At 41.6% G+C, this 25,060-nt stretch overlaps 1 protein-coding gene across 1 annotated transcript in view; it reads left to right on the top strand.

Annotated features, from left to right (window-relative positions):
* Positions 1 to 25,060, top strand: part of SGCD (sarcoglycan delta) — a gene marked incomplete at its 3' end in the record, with an annotated part of 395,556 nt that overhangs the window by 265,862 nt on the left and 104,634 nt on the right. The gene's annotated exons all lie outside the window — the stretch shown is intronic.

Genomic DNA, 25,060 nt, shown 5'->3' with positions numbered 1-25,060 from the left:
CTTCCCAAGGAGTAGTGGGGAAAGGTGGTGAGGGTGAATATAAACAAAAGAAATAAGGAGAGACAGAGGAGAAAATATCCAGAACCCCTTCAGGACACAAGATAGAAGCAAATGCCTAAGTTTCTTCTTTGAGGGACAGTAGTATCGGACAGCATAATGGTTACCTGGGTAGGGGCTTTGGAGGCAGACCAACTGGATTCCACTTCCGGCTCTAGCGGTACAACCTTAGGCAAGTGCCTAAATCTTGGAAAGCCTCAAGTTGCTCATCTGCATAATGAGCGTGATAAGAGTACCTACACGATATACGTCAAGTCCTTGGCATGGTGCTAGGCACAGTGTAAGTGCCCAGTGTATTGATGCCTGTTCCTCCTATAAATTCCTATTGAACAGCATGTGTGCAGCTATGCAGGGGTGGAAGGACACAGCACAAAAGTTCCTTGATCCCAAGTCAGTTGTAGTCTAGTTAGGGGTATTAAAGCACATACCCAGTGAAACATGCAATAGCAGCGAAAATGGTTTTTAAAAAGTTAAACAAAAAAAATGTAAGATAACCCTTGGCTGCAGTTTGTGCTGGAGACGGGGGTAGGAGACCAAGCTCGTGGAGGTGACCTGCAGAACTCCCCAGAGGAGAAGTCGGGGGGAAGTGTGATGGGTGGGGATGGAGGTAGACTTCGCAGACATGGGGGAGTGAGCACAGCCCCCAGACAGCAGGGTCACGGGAAGCATGAGCCCAGCTCTACGGGACAGAGGAAGTGGGATGAGCCGCCACTGGTTTTTTTCCAGCAAATAAGCACATTTGGATTTAGCTTTGGGGAAGGGCTTGCCATTATCAGCATCGAGTAAACAGGAATTGCTTTCTTCTCCAAAAGCCTGAGTTAAGACAACGTCTCAGGTTTCTGTGAGAGCCTCCCAGGGATTTTCTCCTTTTGGCAGTGTCCTGGACGGGATGTGGCTGCAATGTTCATGGAAATATTTGATAGGATCTTTATTCTGTAAGCCAAAGAGAAAAGTTAAGTAGAGTTGGACACTTAGAAGTTATTTATGATGCAGGAACTTTCACGGGTCAAAAAAGAAAGGAAGTGACTTCAGCAGGAAGGTTCTTGGCATTATTCAAGCCATAGTGTAAGCGGTTCTCACTACAAAAATGACAAAATTACAGAAAGAAATTCAATCGCATTCAGCCAATATTAGTTGAGTGGTTCTTCTGGCCAACTGCTGCGCTGACCAGAGGGACCCCCAGGGCCCCTGTCTTTCTGGAATGTGCAGCCGAGCAAGAAAGACAGATGTTTTAAACATTTACTTGAGAAGAATGTGTCTTATGGGAGAAGTACAAGATGTATAGGAACATAAAATTAGGAGATTTTAACCTAATTTTGCAAGTAAGGTAAATCTTCCTTAAGGAAATGATGATTAAGTTGAGGCTGGCAAAATAAATAGAAGTTAATCCAGGAAAAGGGACTTGGAGGGGCTGAGACTGGGGTGGCATCTACAAAATCCTGGGGAAGCATGACCTTTCTGGAAAGGTGTAAAAGTTCAACACAGCCAGAGGGTAGAGGTCAAGGAACAGAGTGCCCAGACATGAAAAGAGACAGGCTGTAAATGTTAATAAATTAACAGTTTATTAAATGCTTACTCTGTACCGACTACTGTTCAAATCTCTTTACGTGTTAGCGCAATTCTCACGATAGCCCTCTGAGATACGTTTTATTATTCTCACTTTACATATGAACAGACTGACAAATAGAGAGGCAAGTTTCCCAAGGTTATGTAGCAAGTTAAGTGGCAGAAGAGAGACGCAAACCCAGATAATCAGACTCTAGAGCATATATTTTGTTTTTTTAATAACAACTTTGTTGAGCTATAATTCACATTATCTTACAATTCACCTAAAGTGTGCAATTCATTATTTTGTTATAAAGAGCCTGTGCTTTTAACATATATCACATACATGTAGCTACAAGTATACATATACATTTCTATATATGTTTCATATGTATGTATGGTATATGTATTCGTTATGTATGTCTTATATGTGTATATGTTATATGTATACACATTATATAAGTTATACAAAATATAGATGACTATCACAAATACCTGGATACTTATGGAGGTGTGTGTGTGTGTGAATATATTATAAAACCATAATATAGTGTGTACTGTGTATCATACTGAGATATAGATTCAAAAGTAGTGGGGAGACACTGAAGGGCTTCAAACTGGGGAGTGACAAGATCTGATTTGTGATTTACAGGGTGCTATGAGGACAATCAACCGGTGAGGGGTAGGTTGGACAAATCTGCTAGTCTTGGGACCAAATGCACCCATGAGGTCTATGGTTGGTAGTTTAATCCAAAAAGAAAGTCATGAGCCTGCTCTACAGGGCTTACAGTCCCCACGGACAGTTCCCATTGCTCTTTTTCACTCTCAGCCCGAAGGAAACAGGCTGTGCATATGACAAAGGACAGGATTATGCCGGTTGGAAAGAGCACAGGCACGGCTGATGATGTCTGGACACAGTGCATTTCTTCCTGCTAAATTGCTTGGTGGGAGCTGATCAGAGGTCAGAGCACATTTAAAGTTGTTGTATGGTGAGCTTGTGGAAGAGACTGCATTTAACCAAACAAAGGAGAGAGCTGATATGCAATTAGTATGCAGGGTGCCTATGAGCTATGGATAAAGGTAATGTGCTTTTCTCCTTTGGCTGTTAAATGCGTCTCAGCTGCCAAAGAAAATGACTTTCCCTCTCGACTTCCTATCTGTCTAGCTGATTGGCTATTGGGGAGTTTTCAGGCTCCAGTGCTTCAACTCTATGTTTAATGAGGGCATCCTTGCATGAACAAGTTCCTCTGGCCTAACTCTTTCTCCCAGGACTCTGAAAATATGTCTCTCCTTAGCATATTCTGATCAAAGATTTCTAGTGAACCAATGGAAGGTGCCAGGGCATTGGATTTTTAAGGCATGGTCTCTACCTGCCTTTGGGAACTTATGCTGGAGGATGAGATGTGAGAAATGCACCAGAGAAATGTACCCTAAAAGTGCCCAGAGCATTGGGGGCACAGAAATTCCAAAGAAAGGCCTTCACTGAGAAGTGGAGATTTGAGTTAGCCCTTGAAGGATTTCATTGGGTGAAGTTAGGAAAGGCAGGAGAAGTGCTTCCTGCTGGAAGAAGATAACATAGAAGACCACTGTTACTCTTGTGGTCCAGCCTGGTAACTGAACACGAGTTCAAAACCTTCGTCCTTTTTTTTTTTTCTTAGATTCCATATATATGTGTTAGCATATGGTATTTGTTTTTCTCTTTCTGACTTACTTCACTCTGTATGACAGACTCTTGGGCCATCCACCTCACTACAAATAACTCAGTTTTGTTTCTTTTTATGGCTGAGTAATATTCCATTGTATATATGTGCCACGTCTTCTTTATCCATTCATCTGTTGATGGACACTTAGGTTGCTTCCATGACCACCTAGTTGGGTGGGATAGGGAGGGTGGGAGGGAGGGAGACGTGAGAGGGAAGAGATATGGGAACATATGTATATGTATAACTGATTCAGTTTGTTATAAAGCAGAAACTAACACACCATTGTAAAGCAATTATACTCCAATAAAGATGTTAAAAAAATAAATAAATAAATAAAACCTTCGTCCTGTCACCTGAACAATGGAGGGATAAAAAATGAACCGTGTGGGCTTCCCTGGTGGCGCAGTGGTTGAGAGTCCGCCTGCCAATGCAGGGGACACGGGTTCGTGCCCCAGTCCGGGAAGATCCCACATGCCACGGAGCGGCTGCGCCCGTGAGCCATGGCCGCTGAGCCTGAGCGTCCGGAGCCTGTGCTCCACAACGGGAGAGGCCACAACAGTGAGAGGCCCACGTACCGCAAAAAAAAAAAAAAAAAAAAAAGAACTGTGGGAGAGCAGCTGAACTGACTGGTGTTTAAGACAATTCCTTTCCTCGTTCTGTCTCCATCTTTGTCCTGCTCTCCCTTCCTTCTTTCCTTCCGTGATTCTCAGACAGAACAATTGTATCAGTGAGTCTGGGGGAATGTCTGTGCTACCACAAATCACAGGTGGGCTAATGCACAAGGGCTCATGAAATCCTAGAAAACTGAATGTATAGTCACCCTCTGCATAGTAGTACTGAGTTAGATCTGAATATTTGCTGGCATCTTATTTGATTGTCTGAACCATCCTTAAAGGTACTTAGGATGGAGAGGAAAAAAAAAAAAAGAGATTAAGAAGAGATTGAAGCCTATGGAGGTAAAACAGCTTGCCTAAAGTTTCTCAGCTAGTGTGTGCTTCTGCCCTGAGGTCAGACCTTGACTCAGGTGAGATACAGTCACCCACACCTCACAATAACAGTGGTTAGACCCTGCCGTGAGTATGACCCTCCCCCAAGCACCTCTGTGGGTGATGCAGAAAGTTCTGAGAGAGGGACTGTGATCTCTGAACACTTGCCTGGTACTCATGTTGGATGGTCATCCGAAAGCAAGCGTTCTTCTCCTTTTTTCTGCCATGGAGGCTTTTGTCGGGCTGCTGAAGATCTCTTCTCAGAACTGTATTTTTAACCCATTATACAAGATGCCCAAGATTACCAAACAAAGCCAATATTAGATAGGTATCAACATCTAAAAAACAATTGTTGCACGTGTTATGTGCAATCTCTGTGTTAAGTTGGGGATTCAGGTGGAATGTAACAAGTATAAGACATGACTCCAAACTCTGAGGTGTGTCTATATCATTTCATGTTTAATATCATGGAACAGATGAAAGGGCCCCCTTTTTCACATGGAGCTAGTTCTGTGGTTAAATTCTGAGGATGGGGTTAGCTTGGAGCTGTTAGGATGAGGATGTTACAGTGCACTGGGACCAGATAACGGTTCTCAACAGGGATGATTCTGCCCCCCAGTGGAAATGTATACAAATGTCTACAGATATCTTTGATTGTCACAACTAGAAGTGAAGGGGGTGGGGGCCCTGCTACTGGCACATAATGGCTAGAGGACAGGAATGCTACTCACCATCCTACAGTGCACAAGACAGCTCCCACAACAAAGAATTACCTGGCCCAGATGCTAATAATACCAAGTTTGAGAAGCCATGGACCAGAGGGAAGGTGTACAGAACACTGAGTGAAGTCCCTCTATAAATAAACTCGAGTGTCTCTGGTTCTCTGCCCTTCATCCCCTCAGGAGGTTGTATGTCCTTCTTTCTGATTTCTCAAGGTTGTCGATTCCGTTCCTTCCCCCTCTGTAGTGCCTGACGTCAGCCCATACACACAGCAGGTACACAGTGAATGTCAGTCACTGGTTAAGGGTGACCCTGCTGTCTCTCCAGCCTGGGGCTTGACCCTAAAGTAGTGGCAGAAGCAAAGAATTCAAGGTGACAGCTCTGCAGGAGATGGCTGTTTGGAGTGGGGAAAACAGAAGTGACATGAGTAGAGGTTTGAATCTCTGCCTCCCATTTGGAGCAGCGTGATGCCCTGCTTTTGTCCATGAAGTAAGGAATGTAGCAGCCTGGGCAAGACATTTCTCATGGGAAGTTCCATTACTTCTCGATACAGCATATATTATACCTGTTATATAGGATGGATATCCATTCCCTTATTTATATAATCTTATAGTTGAGATAGACCTAAAAAGGCATTCATGACTTTACCGACATCTGTTAAGGACCTCATATGCATTTAGCTCCGCTTTATATCTTTTACATTTATTAAATCACTTGTTTTTGATGCTCCCCCCCCCAAGTCCCTTTCCATTGAGAACGAATATTGTTTCCTCAGTACAAAAATCTTCTCTTATCGGAGCAAAAGATAGGCTGCACCTGTCATCCCAGGCATTTAAAATGGCAAATGCTAAGTTGTATATTAGGTGCATGCCTTGAAGACTACTACAGTAGCACTCATAACAGCTCATAGTTGGATCTGTTTCTTTATAATTCTGAGATGTGCTGAAATTGGTAGCATTTTCTTTTCTTCCGTTAGGGCTGATTTGGCCCAATCTTGAAGTTATGATCAATTGCCTGGTGGGAGGGTGGTTTCTGTGGGGTCCCTGGGTCTCTGAAAGTTCTTTGCTCTAATGGATTAGGGGGGATGCCAGTGTCATCCATTTAGTGAGCCTCCTCCTTGAGCTGTTTCCATTTGTCATGAAAATCTGGAAGGAGTTTTTGCATTGCCTGAGTAAGAAGATTCAGAAAAATGAGACTGGGCTTATTGATTTAGTAGTGTCCAGTGTCCCTAAAATTGGACCTTGGGTTGGGACTTTTTGAGAGCTATAAAAATGTATAGAGCGAGTATAGCAGACCTAGATGGCAGTCTTGCCGTTCGTCTTATATGTTTAGCTTACTTATCTGACTTTAATGGGACCTACTTATATAAGGGGCAGTTTTTAAAGACTAAAAGTGGGACTTCCCTGGTGGCACAGTGATTGGGAATCCGCCTGCCAATGCAGGGGACACGGGTTCCATCCCTGGTCCAGGAAGATCCTGCACCAATATTCAAACACATTAACCAGAACTATGCTACAACATATAATAGAAAAAGAAAAAAAAAAAACCTGAACAATGAGTTAAAAGACCCAACTTGTAGTATCCACACTACTATAAATTAAAGCTGTATTTCTGCTTGGTAAAGTATAGAAGCAAAATGTGCAATATGGAAAGACTATATCCCTTCACCTACAAAGATGAAGTGTCAAGAGCCCAGAGTGGCTTGGCTCAGTTATCAAAATGTAGGGTTTGAAATTCCTTGTACCTTAAAGATCTGAAGGGTATCTCTTGGGAATGTCTTTAGTCAACTTCAGTAGCCCATTGACAACTTCTCATTTAGAGCATATGTTTATTAATGGACAGAAGTTCCAATATCCATCTTCCATTACTGATCAGTACTGGGACTAGGGTTCATTTGTAAAATAAGAGATGGTAAAGAAATCATTAGAATTAGGCAGCCTTGAGAGCTTAAAGCTGATACTCATTTGATTTGAAAGCATTGCCATGACAGATCTTGTCTTTTCCTTCTGCCGTTCTGATCGCCAAACCACAGACAGGAAATACCCAGAACATTTTCAGGTCATTGCTCAATGAGGGAGCTGCATGTAGGTGCCACATCTGACTCGGGGGAGGCAGAGGGAGGAGGTGGATGTCCTTGTGAGTGAGCCACAGGATAGGTTTTAAGTGAGAATCCCCAGAACACAGCTTCCTGACCTCAGTCAGATTTCAGTATTAAGTCGTGCTGCCCCCGCTTACTTGCGGTGGGATCCTAAGCAAGTCAGCAACCTGACTGGGCCTTTTGTGCCTAATGGAAGCATCAGTACTGCTTTCCTAGATAGTCATGTTGGGAATTAAATAAGACCTACATGTAGAGCTTACCACAGTTCCTCAGATATACTAAGTTCTCAATAAATTGACTATATTTCAGCATTTTAAACATTAACTTCCTCTCTCAAAACCTCAGTTTCCTCATCTGCAGATGGAGATGATAACAGTGCCTAACTTGGGCTGTTAACAATGATTGAACTACATAATACAGTAAATGTGCCTGGATTCAGGTAAGAGTCAATCATTGTTCTCATTAGAACCTTGAATGTTTCCTATAAGCCAACAGTTACATATTTAAAATACTCGTGCAAAATAATATGTAAAGAAGAAAAATTCTAACTGCCCAACAACATATCAAGCAGCATAGACTTCAGCAGTAAAAGCCAAAGTAATGCTGATAAAAAAAAGAATTCTAGCCAAGAAACACAAGAATGGTACTCTCTGCCTAGTGAGTCCACGTGATGCAAAAATTGGGCCAAACGTGATATCATACGGGATCCAAGGATAGCTGAAAACATTTGGGGCATAATAAGGAGAGAGTAAAAAGGAAGAGAGCGGTAGGACCACAGAAGAGTGAGTTCATGCTTTGGAAGAATATTTTCGCAAGGTTATCCAGCCACCTATAGAGGGCAATAGAAAGAAGTCCACTGGGAAAATCAGTAAGGCCAGAATCATAAAGTTCTTTTCTGCATTTTGGGCATACCATCAAATATAAACAAGCTGATTGGCCCATATAAGTAAACCGTCACTGTTTATTTCTTAAATTCCAAGGGGTGATGAGAGAACAGCTACAAGAATGCAAAGATATAGGAATCTAGGCCAGGACTCTTTATTTCTGTAAAGGGCCAGCTAGCAAATATTTTAGGTTTGTGGACCATGGGATCCCTGTCACAGCTATTCAACTCTGCCATTGTAGTGGGTGAAACCTGATAGCAAATACTAATGCCAAAGACTGAAAAATCTGTCTGTAGACTGAGAGGTATGGAAGCTTTGGCTTGTTCAACACGGAATCTCAGCAGTTTTGCCGTTCCTCATACACAGTAAATGGTGGACGGATGGACCAGTGGATGCTCCAACCCACAAACGGACAGGCAAATTGACTGTGGCAGTGGCTTTATGTCTGTTTCTAAACAAGAGTACCGTCATCGTCACAGTTAGCATTTATTGCATTCTTACTGTGCGCCAGGCCCTGTTCTGAGTGCTATACCTGTGTTAATTCATTGAATCTCTACAGCAATCTGGGAGGTAGATATTATCATAGCCATCAGGTATCTGTAGTATGATATAGTCCTGGGCTTGTCAGGTGCTTGACCTTAAATGAGTCACTTATGTTCACCTCCTCTGCTCCTTACATATGGGTGTTTATAAGAATTTTAAAGTATATGTGAAAATCCCCATAAAGTGATATTCAGGGATTAGGTCATTGTTGTTTCAATCCAGCTCTGGTACGTATGAACAGGCTGAGATGGTGCAGGATAGGAAGGCTCCACCCTAGGTGAGTATTGGCCTAGTTGGCTGAGGACACATTGGAAAATAGGGCAAGTTGTTGGGTCTGTAGATATTATTACTATTGCTCACCGTTATTATTGCTGGTACCTAGGACATTGCCTAGCCCACATCAGGCACTAAATAAATATTGACTGAGGGAAGAAATGAAGGTATAAACAAACAGAGGAAAAATGAAAAGAAAAATTCACCTGCACCAGCCCAAAAAGGGTACTCTGTCCATAAGATATTCCGGGTGTTAATGGGTTCTCCCAGAGACTGGGATATAGATCATAATATAAAATGATGGGAAATGTCTGATCTATTTACTATTGCCTTGAAAGCTGAAACATTTTCATAATGCATCAGAAAGGCGTTTTTCAGGACAACTTGGTAATTCATCTTTATCTCCTTGTATATGCAGTGCATTCCATTTAAAAAGAGATAATAATGTATTTACTTTAAAGCATATAGATTTACAGCCTGGGATAAAATGTATTCATAGGTAGTATACCTTAATACTGTTTAGATAAAAAGAAGAATCAGCTGGCATCAGATTAGTATTGATTAACTGTCATTTGATTGACAAAGCAGTGCACAGTACACTTAGCAAATACCCAAATCGAGCTCTAAAGCTCTACAGATTTGGGTTTTGTCACTTGCTTTTTTTTTTCTTCTTCCCTTCTTTAAAAGAAAATCAGTTGAACATCCAAGAACATACTCTTTGGAACTGACTAATTTAGACCTCATAGACGCTGTTTCTTATCTTACTGTGTGACATTGGCACTGTTTATAGGAGTAGAGGAAGAAGCTATAAAAAACTCACAAAATGCACTGGCTCCTGGCTTGTTAAATAGAGAGAGACGCTAAATGCCCTCAAAGGCATCTTACACCAAGTCACACCAGAAGGACACTTTTCGAGCATACTGGCTTTCACAACTCTTGTCTGGTAGTGAAAATTGACTGACTTTGTTGCCCTGTGGATTTCCATTTTGTATTGAGCAGGTGTTTGAAGTGGAGCCGTACAGGAATAATGATCTCTCTCCAAAGACAGACTTGTTTGTGGGCTCCAGAGAATAGTTCTTCTCCTTGCTTTAGTGATGTGGCTTGTTAGGGACAGTCATGACATTGACTCCCCCACCCCACGAGGAAAATTACACATTATTCAGGGTGCTTCCAATTGTGACAGAAAACAAAATTAATCAGGCTTAAAATATTTTTAAAAAAAAAATACAAAAGATAGGAATGTGCTCACTCAGTAGATAGTTAAAAATTTCAGGTAAGACAGACTCTGGTGCCTTTAGCATCTCTCCCCCTGCACAGGTTTCCTTCAGGCAACTCCTTAGTGGACATCATCTCAGAAGGAAAGAGACGGGAACACTGTTGTCTAGGCAGCCATAGCAACCCTTGAAAAGAACGGATTGGCCCTACTTAGGTCACACGCTCTTAGAGCAAACTCTCTTTCTGGGGAATCAGATATTCTGATTGGTCAGCCTGGATCACGTTCCCTTCTGTATGTTTGGAGGTGGTGGGGAGGGACATGTGATTATCAGCCCTAGCTGGTTTCCCCAAAGCGAATAATTGCTCTGATATCAAAAGGAAAGTGAGGGAATGTTAAACAGAGTAAGACATCGTCACCATTCAACTCTTCCCTTGCTCATTGGCACATGTGGTGTCTTCTTTTGAAGTTCCTTCTCCAGACTTCGTTTGTTGCTAAGTCTTGAAGATTTGCAGTGATGAACACAGTTGAAGAAGAAACTTCATTTTTTTTTTACTGCCCTTTTTTCCATAGTTATATTCCCTAATCCAAATTGAATACCAATCCAGGTTTTGATGCCTGTTATGAAACACTGGAGGCAAAGGGAAATGGGAACTCAAGACTATTATAGTTGCCATGGCTTGGGTTTAATGTCAAAAAGGAAAGGAAAGGGAAAACCTCCACTTTCATTTACTGAAGAATTGCCTACTCAGTTGTATTTTCTCTTTGAAGATGCCAAGCTCACTTAAGCCTGCTTATCCACTTTCAGTCAAGTATTATGAGATCAGCAGGGAAACTTCTAGAATGCCAGTGTTCCCTCTGCCCCTTGGGGCCACATGACCTTTTTTTTCTCTGCTCTGCTTTGTCACATTTTCTCATTGAGATGCTACTTCTTGTGCACCTTTCAACATGGCTGCCAGCCCCAAATCTATGTTTGATGGTTAAAAATGTGAGCTGGGAGATTAGTTTGTTTGAGTTCTTCTCCCAGCTCTATTACTAAGTAGCTTTGTAACAGTGCATAAGTTATTACTGAACCTGCCTGTATTTCCCAACTCACAGGATTGCCAGGAAGATGAAAAAGGCTATGTCCATAAAAGCACTTAGCATGATTCTGAATTCTCAGTAAATGTTGGTTGTCATTGTCTTGTGTCTGTCACTCACCGACATTGCCCTCTCTGTTGCTTAGTTTCAGTTCTCAAGCTAGCATCTGAGTAGCCAGGTGTAGCCAGGTAGCATTTCGAAGAGGACCACCTAGATGACCCTTCAGCAGAGAAGTGGCTATGAGTAGGATGTGGCTAACCGAACATTACTACTCTGGGGTGGTCTGTTCCTGGAGGAGGAGATCTGGGGAGTATGACTCTTAATCACCAAACTCACGATGGAAGGCATAACAGGTTCAGCAAGGAGTTAAGAACATGGGCTGTGACCATGTTTGTCTGAATTCAGATTCTGGTCGCCACACTCGCCCTCTGCGAACCCTTTCTGCACTTCAGTTTTGTCATCTAAAAATAGGGAGGTGATATCGTGTACCTCATAGGGGTACAGTGAGAGTTAAATGAGTCAATCCAAGTGAAGTGCTTAGAATAGTGCCTAGCAAAGAGTAAGCACTTAATAGATGTCAGCTCCTGATAGGACTTTTCTTCTCTAAACATGACTCTGAACTCCTGCAATAGTCTGGTAGGAAATTCCATCTCTGTCATTACTGGGTTGCTCAGGAGTTGAAGAAGCATGTATGGTATCAAGAAAATATGGGCAAGCCTACTAATCCTTGGTCCATTAAGCTCACCTCTGATATTTTCATTTTCCTGTGTAGTCATTGAAAGTATGTCGACTCAACTTTCATGCCATAGAGAAAGTCAAGGAATCTTTGCTGAGGCTCTGGGCCCCTGTGCAGGGGGTCCTGCCTTTAAGGGACGTGACCCCGCTGTCCCTTCTGAGAGTGTGCCCTCTCCCTAGGGGTGACTCTGGCCTTCAAAGGACCTTAGATCTCTCAGTTCTTATAAATCAGGGGCAAAATCTGCCTCCCCCCCCCAACCTTGGCTTCCTTCGAAGGCACTCCTCTCTTTCCCCCCCACTGTAGGAGAGCCAGCACACTCTTACTAAGTTCAGGCCTATGCAAAAGGCAGGAATAGCCGCTGACTTAAGGCAGCTCTGCCTTTGACCCACTGAAAACCTTCCAAGATGAAACTCAAATTCATTTTGCTAAGTTAAAGCCAAACCCCAAACTCTCTACTGAATAATTCCGTTAATATGACATCCTGAAAAAGGTACCACCACAGGGCCCAAGAACAGTGGGAGCCAGGCGTTAGGGCTTGAGAGAGAGATTGCCTCCAAAAAGGGAGCCCAAAGGGATTTAGAGTGAGGAGATTGTGCTGTATTTGCAGATGGTGGTACATACAGGACTCTATATAATTTGTCGAAACTCATGAAACTATATACCACAAAGAGTACATTTTACTTTGTGCAGACAAACAGCAAAGCTATGCAAAGGGCCTGGCTATGTGCTTGAAATGTAGGGAAGACAAAAATATGGGGATAGCGAACATAAATCAGTACTTTAAAAAAGTTATCAAGCCTCAGACAAAGCTAAAGAGGTGAGTTAAGCCTGATCACGTCATGTTAAAAAGTTGGGCTTCCTGTTGTAGGAAACGGGAGCTCATTGCAGGGTATAAACCAGACAAGAAAACTGCCACAGGTGGGCTCTGGGAAGTTGCACTGAATGCCGTAAATTGGAGAGGTTACAAGAGAGAGCCAATAGAAAGAAGAGCTAGTAGCAGCCTGCCCCACTGAGACCATGTAGCCATTTCCTTTGCTGGACAAAAAACTGTAAGGCTATCACAGTATAGTATAGCTGATACTGGCCAGCTCATACCTCTTTCCTCCAAAAGCTTCTTTTTCATTCTGCAGCTTTTCCTGCTTAAGTGAAATTAAGTTCAAAACCTTTAAATTTTTTGTAGCCACTTATCTAGAAAAGCCAAAGACTCTCAGGACATTGTTCTTGACTTTAAGTAGCTGACATTAGAATGAGGGCAAAACACACTCAATGAACCATCTCACAAGATAGAGGGAAATGAGTGCTCACCCCCGATACTAGGTGTGCATTATGGAAGCACAAAAGAAGGAGCAATTAGTGATAACTGAGAGAGGACCAGGGAAAACTTCATCATGGAGATGGCATTTGAGCTGGGTCTTAAAGGGTGTGATACACTGAAAAGGAAAGAAGAGTACTTCCTGGCTGAGAACATCATGAATGAAGGCAAGGGAATGGGAGAATGCAACCCCATCCAGCAATCCGTGAAAAGATACTTCAGTATAGTATGAAGGTACAGTAACAGTGGGTTCCAACTTTTGGTCCTTTGTTTTATAGCAAGAAAAGATCTAGGTGAAGAGTCTGACCCGCTCAAAGGGTCAGTTTGCTTCTCCCTCATCGGTCTTGGGTCAAATAGTATTGAACCTTAGGGGTGAGTAACAGGATTCTCATAAGGATTCTCAAGCAGATAATAAGTAGGGACTTGACAGTTGCTGGTAGCTTAGTGGTCTGGGGCAACATATCTGAAATTCTATTGGTCTTCGTCTCATGGAAGGGAGATGGCTCTTACAATTCCAGATATGATGTTGATATTCAGGTAGAAAGAGTGGAACCAGCTGCATCTGTACTTTCCTATTAGGACAGTCAAAGCTTGCCCAATACCCCACCCTAGTAGACTTCTACTACATCTCATTAGACAAAATCGTGTCATGGCCACCCCTAGCTTCAAGGGAGTCTGGGAAAGTGATTATTTAGCTGGGCGTTTTGCTTCCATGAAATACTGGTATTTTGTTGGCAGGGGAAAATGGGTGTTGATAAAGTAACACGCTGGCCATAGTAGTGATAAAGTCAGTGGATGGGTCAAAGTCACACGGTCAAAATTACCATGTGAGTCACCTGTATAGTGTGTCCATTTTGAGGCTTGCTTTCATAGTAAGATTGTATTCTGAAGTTTAATCAGTCTAGTGTTTTAATGCTCTCAGATGTTCAGCACTTTCATTAAGATTTCAACTTCCTGGGCTTCCCTGGTGGCGCAGTGGTTGAGAGTCCGCCTGCCGATGCAGGGGACGTGGGTTCGTGCCCCGGTCCGGGAAGATCCCACATGCCGCAGAGCGGCTGGGCCCGTGAGCTATGGCAGCTGAGCCTGCGCATCCGGAGCCTGTGCTCCGCAACGGGAGAGGCCACAACAGTGAGAGGCCTGCGTACCACAAAAAAAAAAAAAAAAAAAAAAAAAAAGATTTCAATTTCCTGGTTTTGCTTTTCAACTCCTCATCCTCTCCATCACCTGAAAATGACTCTGTTTCTCCAATTATTTTTTAGACAGTGTTTCTTCATCGTCCTCAGTTAATGTTTCAATTCCCTTCTCCATAGGAAAGCGTCACCCCCAACCCACTTGGCAACAGGAACAAAGTGTTCTACTTCTTTTTCAATGACCAGGAAACCCTTAAAATCATGTACATGTTGTTTTCCTAGGTCTCACAGGCATCCATTGACTCTCTGAGTCGTGATTGGTCTCACACTGTGAGAGACAATTGAGAACTGAGATCTGGGCAGAGGAAGCAGTGTGTTCAAGTCTCCCTTCTTACCCTCATTTCCAAGTGGAAGGGCAGGCTTTCCTTCACTTGGTCACACAGTTCATATCCGTTCTCTCCCTTTCTCCCCTCACTGTTGGCCTGATTGTGGCTACCGGTCCCACAGAGACCTGGAGGTGACTGTGAGTGGAGTGCCACATTCATCCCATTCGTGGGACACACAGTACCTCGTTTCTGAGAGCCAAGGAGTCTCTCTCATGCCCAGCTCTGCATTTCATGTCAAGAGGGCTTCTCAGCCCGTGGCTGAGGCTCTGTTGTCCATGTACTGTCCTAACTCAGAGGCTGCCTTATTCTGGTGTTCCATCAGTGTAATACAAAACCAGTGAGTTGAGATTATTTGTTTTATTGTGTGGTTTTAGTTACTATCAAAAACAATGTCGTCATAAGAAACTGAAACGAGGTTGCTTGCTGCTTGACTGCTCCCTTTTATTTTTTCCAGTTTGGGCTTAATGATACACCAGGCATGAGCTCTGGTCTGTTGCTTTCTAGAGTAGAGTTTGTTTAATTAAACTACTTGTCTCTTCATATCTTGCGAGAATATTTCTGTACATGAATCTTAAATTGTGCTGCGGTTTCACATTCTACACAATTATTTAAAGTGTGCACCTTGATGGTATGGTTGGTTCAGTTACACTGTTAGAATACTTGAAAGGAAACACGTCTTATTTTCTTCTTCTCCATTGTTAAGATTCAGATTATTCAAAGATTTTTTTTGTCATTCTGGCCTTCTGTCATTGTCATCGACATCATCTTTTCTAATACATAATAATAGATAGATAGATAGATAGATAGATCTGCCATTGAGCAGACTGGTACTCCTATCAATTTTGGTTACTAACCATAGCTGGGTCTTCAATATCTAATATCCAATATCTAATACTCAGGTGTCTTAACTATACTTCTCTTGTCACCAAGTGGGAACTCTTGCTGTAGCCATTTCTCCACATCCCACTTTCTCCTCTGCCCAAGAGTCCACCTCCAGCTCTTCATACAATGGCTCCTATGATGTAAATGACCCCCATGTTGCTAGATTCCATGGACATTTAAATTCCTCTTCTTAACTCTAAGTACCAATTAAGCACGTACGTAACTCCTCCCACCTTCTTAGAATACTTGTCACTCCTGACTTCCTGTGTTACACCATTTCTGGTCTTCTTTCTGTCTCTCTAGCCTCTTCTTTTCAGTTTCCTTTGATGTCTCATCCTCCCATACCCAAACTTTAAATGTTGGAATCCCTTAAAATTCTGACCTTGGCTGTCTGTTGACATCACTGTAACCATTTCTTGGATAATTTCACATATTCTCTTGGTTTCGATGATCATCTGTATCCCAGTGATTTTAAGTTTATATACCAGTGGTTTAGAACTCTACCTTGAGCAATATACCTGTACATCCAGTTGCCTCCATAAGCATCTTAATCTGGGGACTCCATAGATACCTTAAATTCAACAGAGCCGAAATTAAACTTGTCCCCCCCCCGCAACCAAAACCTGGACATCTCTTACTCATCCACCCTTCATATCACTAAGTTCTTTTAATCCTACCACCTCAATCACTCTCAAGTTCATCCTTCCCTTTTTTTTCACCATAAGTTCTTTACTCTAGGCCATCATCATTTCTCACATGACCTACTGAAATAGTCTTCTAACTGATTTCTACGCGTTTGCTCTTGACCTCCTATAATGCGTTCTACAGGGTGTACTGGCACACCTTGGAGGTAGTATGGGTTCAGTTCCAAACCACCACAATAAAGCGAATCTTGCTATAAAGCAAGTCACACGAATTTTTTTGTTTCCCAGTGCATATAAAAGTTATGTTTACAGGAACCTGTAGTGTATTAAATGTGCAATAGCATTACTATGTCAACAAAAAACAGTATACTTACCTAAATTTAAATAATACTTTATTGCTAAAAAAAAAAATGCTGACCATCATCTGAGCCTTCACTGAGTCATAATCTTTTTGATAGTAGCCATCAACATTGAGGCAAGACCCTCTGACTCATCGGGGTGGTGGTGGCTGAAGGCTGGCATGGCCGAGGCAATTTCTTAAAATAAGACAACAATGAAGTTTGCCTCATCAATGGACTCTTCCTTTCATGAAGGATTTCTCTGTATCATGCAGTGCTGTTTGATAGCATATTATCCACAGTAGATCTCTTTCAAAATTGGGGTCAGTCCTCTAAAATCCTGCCGCTGCTTTATCACCTAAGTTTATGTAATATTCTAAATCCTCTGTTGTCATTTTAACCATCTTCACAGCATCTTCACCAGGAGCAGATCCCATCTCAAGAAACCACTTTCTTTGCTCATCCATAAGAAGCAACTCCTCATCCATTAAAGTTTTATCATGAGATTGCAGCAATTCAGTCACGTCTTCCAGCTCCACTTCTAATTCTGGTTCTCTTAATATTTCCTCTACATCTGCAGTGACTCCCTCCACTGAAGTCTTGAACCCTTCATCCGTTAGAGTTAGAATCAACTTCTTCCAAATTCCTGTTAATACTGATACTTTGACCTCTTCCCATGAACCATGAATGTTCTTAATGGCATCTAGAATGGTAAATTATTTCCAGTGGTTTTCAATTTACTTTGCTCAGATCCATCAGAGGAATCACTGTCTATGGCAGCTATAGTCTTATGAAATGTATTTCTTAAGTGATAAGACTTGAAAGTCAAAATTAATCCTTGTTCCAGGGGCCACAGAAGGGATGTTGTGTTAGCAGGCATGAAAACAAGATAAATCTCCTTGTACATCTTCATCAGAGCTCTTGGGTGACCAGGTGCATTGTCAATAAGCAGTAATATTTTGAAAGGAGTAGGTCTCACCAGTGAACTTAAAATATTCAGTACACCATGTTGTAAACAGATATACTGTCATCCAGGCTTTGTTATTCCATTTATCGAACACAGGCAGAGTAGATTTAGCAAAATCCTTAAGGGCCCTAAAATTCCAAGAATGAGAAATGAGAATTGGCTTCAGCTTAAAGTCACCAGCTGCATTAACCCCTAAGAGAGTCAGCCTGTCCTTTAAGCTTTGAAGTCAGGCATTGACTTCTCCTCTGTAGCTGTGAAAGTCCTAGATGGCATCTTCCAATATAAGGCTTGTTTCATTGACACTGAAAATCTGTCATCTAATGTAGCCACCTTCGTGAATTATCTAGCTAGATCTTCTGGATAACTTCCTGCAGTTTCTACATCAGCACTTGCTGCCCCACCTTGCACTTCTATGTTGTGGAGATGGCTTCTTTCCTTAAACCTCATGAACCAACCTCTGCTAGCTTCAAACTTTTCTTCTCCAACTTCGTCACCTCTCTCAGCCTTCATAGAATTGAAGAGAATTGCTCTGGATTAGTCTTCGGTTTAGGGGAATGTTGGGACTGCTTTGGTCTTCTCTCCAGAACACTAGAACTTTCTCCATATCACCAAGAAGTCTGTTTAACTTTCTTATCATTCGCGTGTTCATTAGAGTACCATTTTTAATTTCCTTCAATAATTTCTCCCTTGCATTCACAACTTAGCTAACAGTTTGACACAAGAGGCCCAGCTTTCAGCCTGTCTTGTTGGCTTTAGACTTGCCTTCCTCACTAAGCTTAATCATTTCTAGCATATGACCTGTGTTCAGCAGAAACATTGGAGTAACCAGAAAATTATCTTTCACAGAAGACAGTGTTCATTATTCATAGAATTATTACATTATTCATAGCGTCTTTTAAAAAATGCTTGTAAACACTGTGAGAGACTTAAAACTTTTCTGTCATGTTGCCTGTACCTTCACAGGAAAAATAGAGCTGGATTCATAGCGGCTTCTTGTATTAAGTAAAGGTAATTTCAGTTGAAATTAAAATATCAAATGTCAAAGAAGCTAGATTTTATTGGAGAAGTGTAAGGTTGCCATGGGCACAGCTGGCTTTGGGTATTAATCACTTGGCTTTGACCTCAATCTCAGATCTTCCCATGGGCCCTGTGGTCATTCTCTGTCTCCCTCTTGTCCAGCACATCACTAGATCCCATTGGTTTTCCTCTTAACATACTTCCTAACCCACCTGCACTTCTCCGTCCTGGCTGCCAGTTCTTTAGTCCAAGCTGTCATCATGTCTCCTCTGCTTCGCCTCATTTATCTTTGCCCTCTTCAAGTGTCTTTTCCACAATACGGTGTCTCAGACAGCTCAGGCTGCTGTAACAGATACCACAGACTGGGTAGCTTAAACAGCAGACATGTATTTTTCACTATTCTGGAGACTGGGAGGTCTGAGATCAGGGCACCAGCATGTTTTACTTCTGGTGAAGGTTACAGTTGGAGCATGTGACTTTTAGGGGGACACAAATATGCAGACCATAGCATACCGCCACAGTAATCTTTGAAAAATGCCAGTTTGCTCGGGTCTGCTTAATACCCTCACTGTGGGACTTCCCTGGCAGTCCAGTGGGTAAGACTCCGTTCTTCCACTGCAGGGGGCGTGGGTTTGATCCCTGGTGAGGGAACTAAGATCCCGCATGCCGTGTGGCACGGCCAAAAGAAAAAAAAACCTTCACCTTGGCTCTGCATTGCCTGGGCCGACCCACCTCTCCAGTCTCATCCCACAATGCTCACCCTTGCTAAATATGGTCTGGCCACACCAATCTTCTTTATTGACCTCAGCTTCCCAACCCTGCCACCTTTGCATAATCTCTTCTACCGTTCCTTCCCCCTCTTAACTAGGTTGTTCCTAATCACTTAACAAATATCAGGAAAACTTCACTTTTTCAGGGAAACATACCTGACAGACCAATCTATGACCCCAAGTATTATACTTTCAAAGACATGTTTGATTTTCCTTTCAAGTCTGTATCACCATTTGTCACTATTGTATGTTATTTCTGAGTTTATTTCATTACTGATTCTTTGAACTAGCCAGTGTACCCTACTGGAGAGTACTACATTCTACTGGTCTGTAAGCTCAATCTCTCTCTGGTTCACCTCTACAGTCCCCTGCTCAATACGTATTTGTTAAATACATTTAACTTTGGGTTTATCAAACCTACCGTGCTCCTCTCCTGGTCCGTTGGGTTCATCCAACCAGGTTATCTGGAGGTTCCTAAAACATCAGGGCTGGAGGTGGCCTCATGGACCATCTAATCCCCACCCCTGCTTTGTACAACAAATGGGGAAATAAGACCTGAGGGCAAATGGCCAACAGTCAGCTATAAGCTTATGCAAAATCAGCACTAAAAATCAGGTCTTTGGTTTCCCAGTTCTCTGATATTTCAGGAAATTGAATCATTCCTTCTCCCATTTTCTTTTCTTTAACATCTTTATTGAAGTATAATTGCTTTACATTGTTGTGTTAGTTTCTGCTGTATAACAAAGTGAATCAGCTATACGTATACATATATCCCCATATCCCCTCCCTCTTGTGTCTCCCTCCCACCCTCCCTATCCCACCCCTCTAGGTGGTCACAAAGCACCGAGCTGATCTCCCTGTGCTATGCGGCTGCTTCCCACTAGCTATCTGTTTTACATTTGGTAGTGTATATATGTCCATGCCACTCTCTCACTTTGTCACAGCTTACCCTTCCCCCTCCCCATATCCTCAAGTCCATTCTGTACATCTGTGTCTTTATTCCTGTCCTGCCCCTAGGTTCTTCAGAACCAGTTTTTTTTTTTAAGATTCCATATATATGTGTTAGCATACAGTATTTGTTTTTCTCTTTCTGACTTACTTCACTATGTATGACAGACCCTAGGTCCATCCACCTCACTACAAATAACTCAAATTTCGTTTCTTTTTATGGCTGAGTAATATTCCATTGTATATATGTGCCACATCTTCTTTATCCATTCATCTGTCGATGGGCACTTAGGTTGTTTCCATGTGCTTCCTTCTCCCATTTTCTTACCACCATTTTTTAGATTGACATCCTTTCTCTGTTTTATAATCTAATATTGGTATGAAAATAGAACCTTATCTTAACAAATAAAATATGGTTGTTATTAAGGACTGTCATTCAGGATATATCTACCCAAGCAACAAGAATTGGAAAACTTAGAACGTTGACTTCAAACAATGGTCATCAGATATTTTAACTCACATATGGAACCTATTAAACATTTTAGCTCCATGGTTTTAACCCAAAGATGATTTTTAGTCTATTTTCATTTATACAAAAGCATTAATCATAATTATGCCCATGTTAATGAATGTATGTCTAGAAATAATTTACCAGAGCAAACTCCATTAAGCTAGTTTAATTCCTTCATCAATTTTCTAAACAGTAGTCTTAAACCATGTCTGCCCTTTTTAAAAGCTTTTCTTGAAATTAGTGTCTGTAAGAGTAGTTCTTTTCTGTGTACTAAAAAGATTTGATTTATCATAACTTTCTTAAATTCCAATGTTACTAATTATAACTTCTATCATGGTAATTTTTTCTTTTGTGTCCTATGTTTCTCTGGAGTCCAATTTTCCTGTATCATAATTTGCATATCTAAATTTTTCTTCCAGTATTTAGTCCATGGCTATTTTCAACAGGTACAGATTTAGGCACTTTAATGTTTCTTATTTTTATAAAATTGAATTTCCCCAGATCATAAAGAGTTACAAACAGGTTTTTGGTTTTTTTTAGTTATTCTCATCTACAGTAAATTTTGTTCTTCACCATTTTATGGCTTATGAGGTTTATTTTCTGGTGATTATTTCTACCAATTAATTGTAGTTTGAAATGGACAAACGTCTGTCTGCTTTAATTTGCTTCTTCCTTAGACACTGAGAATATTTTTAACATTTTCCTTTGATATCCCAGGGTTGCTCTGTTTTCCTGGCAGGGATTGGAGGTGGCTAAAGATAATCTTCTGTTTAGATTAGATTGTTACCTTATGAAATTGTAAATTTGGGGAGAAAACACTGTAGCTCTGACACTTCTCATCCCATCCCTCATTTTACAGTGAAGGAAGTCAAGGGCCAGAGAGAGTTATGTGATTTGCCCAACATCACAGAGATATGACTGGATTTCAGGGCTCTTGACATCCAGGACACTCTGAGGGAAAAGCATGACCAAACTGACCTCTGAACTTGAGCATACTTTCTGGAGAGGAGAAACTGGCTTTTTTATTACTATGGCAACAAAGTGCCTTAGAGATTTTTTGACGAGTTTACTTCCTACCTGTGCTAGTCGGAAAAAAGAGCCATTGAGCTGATCTTTATGATGATTCAAAACACTTTAGAAAGATCCTGTCACATGCTTTATAAGTTCCTGATTGATTGTGTGGAATTAAGTTACTGGGCAGAGAACCAGCTAATGGAAACACATTGATGAAATCATTTCTGAGGGACATTAAATGGAACTTAAAGCTGAAATGGCTTTATGGATTTTTTCACACAAACTGTTTATGAACATTTATTGCCAGTAAATTATATTGTGTTAAAAGAAGGAATCAGTAGGCATGGCTTTAATAGAAACCTTTTTGAAATAATAAAATTGAGAATAATTTATTATCTAAGAATGGATAGAGGATGGGATGGGGGAATTCATCCTGATGAATGATTGTCCACTCTGCAGCTTTTGGCAAAGTGAAAAATGGTGTGGAAATCAGAAATCTGTTAGAACTTGGAAAGAAATGGTCTTTTTGAAATGTATTAATATCTCATTTCATTGTACGTGGGAATGAATAGTTTTTAGAAGAGGAGTGATAGGGGATTTAGCAGCTGTTACCTGAGGCTATAAACATGGGTATTTGTTCATGTTTCATAAAAAGATGAACAAGTAGAGAGTTACTTAATCTGCTGAATGAGGGTCTAGAGTAGGATCAAGGGCATCAGTTTCAGAGCTGAAATGCTAGAGTTCAAATTCTGGCTCCCCCTCTTCACTGTGTGACCATAGAAAAGTTTCTTGACTTCTCTGAGTCTCACACTCCACAACCGTAATAACAGAAATTAATAGTCCCTCCCTCACAGGGTTATTTTCATGATCAAATGAAGACAGTTTCAATAGTTTCTACTTTGTAGTAAGTGCTTTTAAAATGTTATTTTTTAAGAGTCATAGAGGACCCAAATAAGAGGAAGAAAGAATAGGGTTCATGAACATTTTAGTACTAGCAGTAGTATTTTATTAATTGTCATTTGATGATCGCTATGTACCAGAGATCTCATTTAGTCTTCAAAATCCCTGGGAGATGAGGGATTCTCTTCTTTTCAGAGAAGGAAACTGAGTGTCAGAGAGATTCATGCCCAAGGTCACTCAGCTACTGAGAGATTTTGATAAGTTCCCCTGAGAAGTCACATGCATGAGTCTGTCCTCCAGTATGTATGGGACGTGTAGACCCCTGTGGCCGAAGTCCAGCAAAAAAACAATCAAAGGGCATCTGGTTGGACAATGGAAGCTAAAGGAGCATGAGTGTCTTACCCTTCACTTTCATCCACAACCAGAGCCTGTCAGTTACCCATCTCCTCCACCTGTCAGAGCCCATCCCCTCTGGATTTTGCTTGCTTGCCATTTAATGAGTGCCACATTGGCCTGGCTGAGAAGACAAGGCATTAGGGCGCTGGGTCTAAATGTGGGTTCTTTAGTCAGATGCCTGGATGTGAATCTCAGCTCTAGTGCCCACTGGCCATAGGACCATGAGCCCCACACGTCTTTAGCCCCAGTTCTCTTATCTGTAGGTTAAGCAGGTTCCTTGGTCTGGGAAAGAGAACACAAGCCTTCTGATCTTATTCTACTTTAAAGAGATATTTCTCTTCAGCCCCAATAGCATTCCTTTATAAGCATACTCCTTTATGTTAGTGGTATAGTTAAAATGCACCGGGGTGTGATTTTAGACATTCATTTAATATGTGAGGTATGAGGAATTTTATAGCAGTAAATTAGTACTCCCATAGAAGTGGTAGTACTAGTTGAATTGAGTCCAGGAGGAGTCTTGGGAACCTAAAGTCAAATCTGGTTATATTCTATATAAGACCTTGCCCCTCCCACACAGAGCTTACGATCTAGTTGAAGAGATAAGATGAATGTCTGCGAGGTAAATCCCAAATAGTGTGTGCTCAGTGCCTAATGAGCGTACGTAGTCATCTTACAAGTATTTGTTGAGTGCCTGCGCTGTGCTAGACAACGAGGATAGGACAGAGAGCAAGACGCACTCGTAGCCAGGAGCACAGCAAATGCGCTTGCAGGTCAGAGAGCTGAGGATCCAAGCTCAGGTGTTCAAAGGAGACCATGTTCTTTCCACAAACACAGATAGTGAGCATCTGTAATGTGCTGGATGACTTTATTGTCACCCTTTTTCCCCCTTGGCCTTGCTTTCAAAGGGTGGCAGAGCTCAGCGCCCCCAGCTGCAGTGGAGCCGTTCCCTCTTGAGCTCGTATAGCCAGAAGTAAGAAGTAAAGTAGCAGATGAAGTTTTCTCATTGTATCTGACAAATAAAGAAACAGGCTCCGTACCGAGTTTGGATGGGATAAAGAAAATGGCCCGAGCTTTTGAGGTTCATTTTTCATAAGAGCCGGTCATTCCTCGTTTTTGGACAACTGTTCTGAATAAGTGTAATCTGTGTCCTACTGTGTGCATCTACTTGGTACAGTCACCAGAGTTGCAAAATAGATCTTCTTTGACTTCAGAGATCTTACAAAATGATGGAAAGAGTGGGCATGAGAAAGAGGTGAAACATTAAGTGTTACAGCATTCTAGAAACCATTCAAATAATGAAAGCTGTCCATGGGCAATACTCATTGTCATTTGGGTGAGTCAGACAATTACGGCTGATTTGGAAAGAGGTAATGCTCTTTCTGTTGCAGCTTTCATGGAATTCTCGGTAGAGGAAGAGGAGATTTGAGCTGACACTAGAGAGTAGAGACAACGTAAATAAACAGAAATAGCTCTCCTCTCCTTATTGAGATATATAATTGTTCCTTTAAATATGTAGATATAGATATTTTTAAATAGAGCTCAAATGGCTAAGAACTAAGCATCTCTAAGAATGTCAAAGAGAAGTCCCTGTTAACTACAGTAGCAGCAGATGGGAGTTGTTCAGTGACAGACAAGATGGCACTGGCAGATGGCTGAGGGCATGGTCTTGGGTTTCACACAGCTCAGAGCCACCTTCCGATGTGTCAGTCCCTGTCCTGTGACTTCGGCAAGCCTGTTTTATCCACTTGGCGGCCTCCACAGTGCCTTTGACCTAGATGCTCCTCAAAGGATCCCAAAAATGTTGGAGAGGGGAAATGGATATTCTTCAAAACCAAATGTAATACATATGTAACAAAAGCTACAGTATAATTTGTAATCCACCCCATTCTTACCCAGTTACTGTATTAGTCAGAGTTCTCCAGAGAAACCGAACCAATAAGGTCTATACAGAGAAAGAGATTTGTTGTAAGAAATTGGCTCACACAATTATAGAGGCTGAGAAATCCC

Source organism: Leucopleurus acutus (assembly GCF_964270905.1).
Source record: "Leucopleurus acutus genome assembly, chromosome: 3".
NCBI classification, from domain to species: Eukaryota; Metazoa; Chordata; class Mammalia; order Artiodactyla; family Delphinidae; genus Leucopleurus; species Leucopleurus acutus.
This window is presented reverse-complemented; position numbering and strand designations above follow the sequence as displayed.